The 5,836-nt window shown below is 38.2% G+C and overlaps 1 long non-coding RNA gene across 1 annotated transcript in view; it reads left to right on the top strand.

The window, feature by feature from the left end:
• Positions 1-1,272: 1,272 nt before the first annotated feature.
• The window catches only part of LOC140740982 (uncharacterized), a 4,757-nt gene continuing 193 nt past the window's right edge, over positions 1,273-5,836 (top strand). Inside the window, exons 1-3 of the long non-coding RNA XR_012101975.1 lie at positions 1,273-1,402; positions 4,924-5,150; positions 5,746-5,836. The exon at positions 5,746-5,836 is cut by the window's right edge and continues 193 nt beyond it. This is a non-coding gene — a long non-coding RNA (uncharacterized lncRNA). The remainder of the gene's footprint in view (positions 1,403-4,923; positions 5,151-5,745) is intronic.

Raw genomic sequence — 5,836 nt, 5'->3', positions numbered from 1 at the left:
CCTGTGAGCGACTTCATACCAGCAAACCAGGGATTAGGAGTGAGCAAATACTACATCTAAATTCCCTTTAGATCTCGGTAGAGTCACTTGCAGTACGAGCGTTTTCATTTACATTATGTTTAGGAAAATGGCTCGTTGCAGGAAACTGACTTACAAATACTATATATTTTAGCACTATAATTAAACACTCAGCGGGTTATGTGTACGGTTAGAATCCAGAAGCCGTATTGGCTCCCTACAACATTTCACTCCTTTTAGCGTTAACGACACAACAATCAAGGAGGAACAGTTCTAAAACAAGATGACTATTTCAGAGTGGCGCTGCACAAAATGTGATTCCACGCCAAAATAATTAGACTGCACCAATATTGCCCCGTTGGCAAAATATTGTGTTCACAGCTCGAGCCACTGCTTTGCACTAGTTGTTTAAGTACCGGGCAAGCAGGGCGCCAGTCAATGGTGTTTGTCAATTAGATTGTGGGAAAGAAAACGGTGCACAGGGCCTGGTAAAGGAAACAACTGCGAGGTGAATGTTAAAAGGAACCCATAAATAATGATTTTGTGGTTAAATTCGAGAGTTTGTGTAGTAATTGATTGGGGAGGTCAGGGCTCCTGATGTCAGGCAGCCTGCTGCTGTTAGTGGCTTCGCTGCCGTTGAGTCTTTAGTAAATATTGTGCTGTCGCTCCTGTGAGGGCTTCCACGTGTTTTATTGTGGGCTCTTCGTCTGATTATTTGAATGCTATTTACACTGAACTTTTACTTACTGAAATCGGGACGGAGCGACTCAAGCATCTATCAGTGTAAAAATGATCGCCCGGAGAATACTTCTTTCTCGCGCTCTCGCGGGCTCTCTGGCTAGACAAATGCCACGGGGACATGTTAATTAATCAATCTAAACAGAGCCAAACCAGGACAAACAGTCCACACTCTCTAAAGCGGTTTTACTATTTCTAAACAAAATTGATCTGAACAAAGTAAAGACTTGGGGCGTACATGAAAAAAAAAGTTTGAATCCGCGCATTTTTCGCGCACAGAATGATCTCGATCCCCACTGTTCCTTGTCTTTATAATCTGAAGAATGCAATTTACAACTGTAATCTGAACATTGTTACTGTACCTACAGCACGCCTTATTGCAATGACTTTATTTTCCTATCTCGTCCCATCTCCTGAAAGCGTATCGCTATTCCGAACATATGCCCTAATTAACTTTATCGTGCAGGATATTTGGAATTATATGTAATGTTTTAATTGGTGTAACCTACAGATGGAAACTATGCGCGATAGCCAATAGACGGGCGGATTTACTGATTGATTTAACCCGAACATTTGAGCAGCTTGATACTTGAAACGGAACAGTTATTTTGCTGATGTCGTGGTTTTTGTTATGCCAACCGACAAGGTACGCAAAATCATCGAATGCGTTTCTTTTTCGTTTTTATCTTGGAGCCCTAACACTCTATTCAAAGTCCTATATCAGTAACAAATAACCATTGATTTCTCGTAAAGTCAGTTTTGAATTGGAATGAGTAACTCCGGGCAGTGCTATCACTGTATTACATGGAAATGTCCCAGGTAACAAGATGAACATTGATTCAGCATTATGTTTGATCAATAATGAAATAAGTAACTTCAGGGCCAAATTAAAATGCAAACTGGCTTAACGCTCGCAATTGCTGGGCTAAGTGACAACGGTTTATTCAGTTGGGAGAAGACCATATTTGTGCGAAGACTGCCCCTTTTATTCTGCAGATTTAATGAGCCCTGATAGAGATCAGCTTTAATCTAGAACGATGATTTCTTATTGTGGTACCACTTCCACACCTGGGAGCTGTGTAGCATTACCGCAGTTTATGTGATTTGGGTTTTAGCTTCTTTGGTAAGCCGTTTTACATTTATCATTACAGGTTTTATAGGGTTTTTTTAAAAACCAAAATGCTTTTAAAATCACAGATGTTAACTACATTAAAAGGAAAAGTGATTTCACTGAAAAGAAGGTAACGTGACTAGCCTCTTTCACTAACGGCCTTTGACCCAATTTATCTCCCTTTTCTACATGGCTAGTTTTTACAGGCCTCAGTATCATTATTGAAGTCATCACATGAATTGATTTCCAATGGCACTTCGCGCCTCCATTCTGAGAGCAGACACCTAGACAAGCGCTTTCTTTTCGTTGTGATCCCTTTATTAGCCACAGCTCTTAGGAAAGGGCTGCCAGGGCGAGAGAGGTCCCGAGTCCCGAGAGAGTGCGCGAGGGAGAGGGTGAGAGAGAATGTGAGCGAAAGATAACAAGAGAAAGGGAGGGAGAGAGAAAGAAAGAGAGGACGAACGAGACAGGATTGAGCAGAAACACAAAGAGAAAAAGACCGCAGAAAGAGATTAGAGAGACGTCAGGATGAAGGTGAGCTGACACACATGGAAGAAACATAACACAGAGAAATACAACGATTGAAATAAACATAAGAATTGGAAAATAGGTACATTTAAGGACAGCAAAGGCGAAATCTATCTGAAGTGAAGATAAGCACAAATGAGGACCAAAGGGTGGATTTGGAAGGAAAGAATAAGAACGAATGAAGGAGAGACGGCTGAGTGGCAGAGACCGGGAATTAATGCTCGAAATAAACTACATGGGTTTGGGGCAGAGAATGCGGGGAGAGGGTTGAAGGTTGACGGGGAAGTTCCCTTCTGTAGTCTGCATGGTGTTTGATGCCACACAATTCCAAGTCTAAGACGCAAAAAGAAAAGAAAACCTAGTGGATTCTTCATTTCCAGATAGATATGAGTCAATAAATCTTTAACCTGCACAGAGCCGAGAAATATCTGCAGTTTCTCGTTTTATAGATTTTACCAGCTACTGCTTCCCTTCAGGCTTCGGATCTTTATCCGTTTCGATTATTAATAATTATTTGATAAGAAAATTAATATTTTGAAGACTTTGCTCCAGGTCCAAAGCAAATATTCAATATTTTGGACAAGACAGATCTGAGAAAACCTTCCTGTAAAATCAATAGCAGACTAGGTCAGTTTTAGCAATTTATTATGTACTTATTGAAATGACTTTCAAACTCATTGGACCATTCTTGCTCTTATAACCCACCTACATTAAACATTTCAACATTTAAGATCTCATTGTTGGCTTTTGTTGCTCTTAAATAAATCCATAAAATTATTGTTTGAAAATATGATGAAATTGAAACACATTTAAACATTCTAATATCATCTCAGAAACTATTTAAATTTCCAATAATCTATAATTTTTGTTTTATCAAAAAAGTTTCTATGTTCGCGTTGTGGTCCTGTGTAATTCTATTACTAGATTTATTTGTGCACAAGTACATATCAATTCTAAATAAATGCAAAAGTACATTTTCTCATGTGCTTTGTACACCTTCATAGAGGTGTGTTTATAAATATATAAACATACAGACACATAACCATACCATATAATATAAAGCAAAATATGAATTCTTACTCCCTGTTATATTTACAGCCTAAATGTAAGTTACTAATTTTAAGTTTTTAAAAAATTTGATGCTACAGAATTAATTAAGTAAAAAGCTGAAAAAAATCCTCGCAGATACTGAAATTGCACATCATTATGATTTTAGAATATTTTTACCCCACTTTAGGGTAGTGTCACTAGCGTGCTTTCCCCATGAAGTACCCTGTCAAGTGAGAGCTTACCTTTTGGCAGTTTCATTTATAGTGTGCTTCTGGGTTTAAACTTAGTGGTGAACCTGCAATAGGGAACAAGTGTAAAGTAATGTAGTGCAAGGATCTAACCATAGTAGGCCCCAGCTGGTGGTCACTGCAGTCAGAGCCAATAATGATTAGGCCCTCATAGTATGCTGGGAATTTCTGTTTTTGCTTCCCTTAAAACTATTTAAAAATGTTTTGGAAGGTAACTTTGAATTAGGTTCATATTAACAGATACACATACAGAGTAAGGGAGTCATGAACTGACAATCATATAAAGTAGAATTCTTACATTCCTCATTTGTGCCAGTGCTTACTTTAATATAGATCGACTACCTGCTCATTCTAGTAATTTGAATTCTTTTTGTAAATTTAAAAACAGTCACATTTTTAACAGATTTTGCTCAAAAATGAGTATACCATGCTATCAAAAAAGTCCGAACACTAAGACTTTCACCGTATTATACAATGCAATGAAAACAACCTTCAGGTATAAATGTAGAGCTGGTAGCTCACTATATAGTGATGTAAGGGCAGAAATAAAGACTGACTGTATGGATTCAATGCACTTTGGAAGGTCAGCCATGTTAATACAGCAGGCTTCATTTTACTGGAAGCTGGAAGAATGTAAACCCCTGATTACCATCCCATGTTGCCATCCTCATCAAAATATTAACATGTGGTTATTAACTAGACTCAGCTGGGCTGTCCCCATGTCAAGAATCTGCTCAATCCCTGCCCCAACCAAGTGCATACTTGAATGAAGCAGCAGAACATGTGGCAATAAGACAAAGAATTGGATTTACATTGCGCCTGTCACATCCCTTTCAGTATGCCTGTGGTACCTGACATCTCACGAAACACTTTGGAAGTGCAGTTAATATTCAAATAGAGGAATCATAGCAGCCACAATGCACTCAGCAAGCTCTTGCATATAACATTGTTTTAGTAATATCAACTGAGCAATACATTGGCCTGGATGCCCAGGGATAGCCCTTCTCCAAAACCTTTTATATCCAGCTACCTTCAGTGGGGACTGGAGGAAAATGATTTGTGAATGTTCATTGATAATTGTTATCTGATATATGAAATTACATATCTGATGGTAGGAGCCTCCATTAACAGAATGTTGCCTAGTGGATGCTGTCTTGTTTATAAAGACTTTATTTATTGACAAATATAACATAATTCTACTTCTGATACCCTGCCATGCTGTTCCAACAGCAAGAAAGAATGTTCGTCTGTGATCCTCCTTGCCCTCCTGGACAATTATTATCCCTCAGTTAGAAACAGATTTTCTGGATGATCAGAATGTTGTTTCTGGAAAGCTGCTCTGCATGAAGCGACTGCCATTCTTCCTTCATTATGACAATGGCTGCATTTCAAGAAGCATTTACTTTGTCCTTTAAAACATCAAGATGATACGGAGTGTTGGAAGGTGTTGTACAAATGTAAGTCTCCCTTTCGCTTTCAGCATCCTTTTCTCTCTGAGCAAATAAAGAATATCAAAGTGGCCTTTAGCGTTTTAACATGGATTCCCATAAAAACATTGTGACAATAATTAGCTGTCACAGAAAAAAATATGAACATACTAAATTTGAATTGGATCAATGTTATTAACAATTCTTTAATAAAGGGTAAAATAGATTAATTGTCATTCCTCTTGGAATTTAAATTCCTCTGAAGTAGGGAGGAGCATATTTTTTGCATGTGTGCGTGCAAACTTATAATAAGAAACAGCATTTGCAATAGCATAAGTGCTGAGCTGCATTCATGCCATGTTTCTTGTTATGAACATTTTTGATCTTGTGTTTGCTCTGGAGTGCTTTATGACAGTTTTCACTCTCCTTTGTGCAGTTACTAAATGAAGTAAAGTTGCTTCAGTTTCTTCATTGTAAATTCAGATGCTTGCCATTTTTCCGATCCTGGGCATCTTATGTATTACAGCATGTCATTATGCTTTGTTTTCACCATGTTTATCACGTTGCTCATGGGAGAATGTATATTTGTACAGATTGCAGAGATGCTAAACTATTCATTTCCTAGGTCTCCATATGGATTTTATGTTGGCCGTTACTCCCAAAATGAACTCCTGAAGTCAGTCACACTGCATATAATGTTAATGGACTGAGTCGTC

Source organism: Hemitrygon akajei, chromosome 17 (assembly GCF_048418815.1).
Source record: "Hemitrygon akajei chromosome 17, sHemAka1.3, whole genome shotgun sequence".
NCBI lineage: Eukaryota > Metazoa > Chordata > Chondrichthyes > Myliobatiformes > Dasyatidae > Hemitrygon > Hemitrygon akajei.
The sequence above is the reverse complement of the archived record's forward strand: the minus strand, read 5'-3'. Positions and strand labels throughout refer to the sequence as shown.